The following is a 1,948-nucleotide window of genomic DNA, read 5'->3' as shown; positions in this document are numbered from 1 at the left end:
GATGTGTATAAGAGACAGTATATATATATATATATATATATATAATAGGCCTATTTATGATCGGTTGTCGTAATTAATATATTGTTTTATTTTCAAATTAATATATGTTTTGGAATTAGTAACTTGGCAGTTTTATATCCGATACAAAGGTTAGTAATACCAGCTTACCATGAAATAAATTTATGTTCAACTGTCTCACTGCCATTCAGATGTGATGGCAAGAGCATCGTCGTTACCTACAAGCAAACCTTCAGGGAAATCCACAGTGCGCCTCGGTTCAGTAACTCACTAATATTTTAGAGGAAAAGATCATTACAGGCCTAAATGGAGCTCCAATAGACGGAGCACAACCCCTAAACAAAAATCAGTTTTTGCAACCTTAAATACTTCCATTTCCGAATCTCAACCCATGTTAATCAAATTTCATGATATCAATGTCATTTTTTTATTTGAGGCATTAATTATGAGAGATATGATGATGGTATCGGTTCATTACACAAATCCCCTTTCTAAAATATTTATATACGCGGAACCACTCCGTTAATCAATTCAGTATTTTCACAGCCTATCCAGTAATAAAAAGAACGGAGCGTAAAGACAAGAATCGCGCGACTAGTGGACCGTTTTCAGGGCGATAGCCACAAGAGAACAGTCGAATGTCGATGGCTTTACTGCAGCCGTATATTCGCAACTGTGTATACTATAACAATAAATCGACATTTCAGGTACTCGAGTCAACCAACATTATAGGTATTGATGGTAAATACAGTAATTAGACTACACTATATATGCTGGTATAATATTTATTGAAAGCCCTTAAATTTCAACAATAATTACTACAGACCAATATGTGATTGCTACTAATAGCAGACAATTTGTTTTATTATGATATTGGATCAATTTTAATAATAACAATAAACAGATGGGGATCAATAAGCACTTTTTTTTTGAATGAAAAACTAATTAATCTTCTGTTTTTTTTTATCATTTCTTAATGTAGAAACTTTAATTTAATTATACAATTGTTATTCAGCTGCAAATGCTAAAATATTTAATTAATACCCTAATTTATCTTTAATTATATAATATATAGGCCTGTCATACATATGTATATATATATATGTGTGTGTGTATGTGTGTGCGTGTGATATATTTATATATATTATATTCTTATTATATTAAGCATAAGTAAAATAATTCCTTAATTTACTATCATTATTATTATCATTAATATTATTATTATTATTATTATTATTATTATTATTATTATTATTATTATTATTATTATTATTATTATTATATATTCACTCATTCATTCATTTCATAACATAAATACAAAAACATTATTCGGTGATATATTGTGTATATTTGTTATTATTACTATGCTAAGAATCGGAGCTTTGAGTTTATACCCTTTTACAAATACAGGTCTCCCTCCAATTAAAGACCACTTTTGGAACTGGGGTTTCCATGGGCATAATGAGCTTTGGTATCTAATTAGAATAATAAAGAGAAAATATTTTTGTTAAATTGGGACCACATACAGTGGCCTTTAATTAGAGGGAGACTTGTAATGTTCAATTACAATTTGTTCAAGTGAAAGACAGCCCTTTAAAAGACGCACGCATATGTTGTCACTTTGCCAGCATGGGATCATCTGATGCGCGACTTTGAAGGCCAGCCATGGAAGCATTATTATAGTATAGTTTTAACAAAGTTTAGCGGCTGATCGATTGTTTTTTAGTTACAATTGCTTTTAACACTTAACTGTTGCTTTGTTGTTTCTTGCCTATTCATGTTAGATTACTACTCTAAAGGGACATGTGTTCGTTCAATGCCAAGACTCAACACCGCGTATTCTCCAATTGTTCACATGGTCTGGGGTCCTTGTGAGCACACACGTGACAAAATCGACAGGTGAATCCGGATACAAGCGCAACCTGTTTAT

The sequence above is a fragment of the Anneissia japonica genome, unplaced genomic scaffold, assembly GCF_011630105.1.
Source record: "Anneissia japonica isolate Jap-2015-1 unplaced genomic scaffold, ASM1163010v1 scaffold483_len1788099_cov177, whole genome shotgun sequence".
Classification (NCBI taxonomy): domain Eukaryota; kingdom Metazoa; phylum Echinodermata; class Crinoidea; order Comatulida; family Comatulidae; genus Anneissia; species Anneissia japonica.
This window is presented reverse-complemented; position numbering follows the sequence as displayed.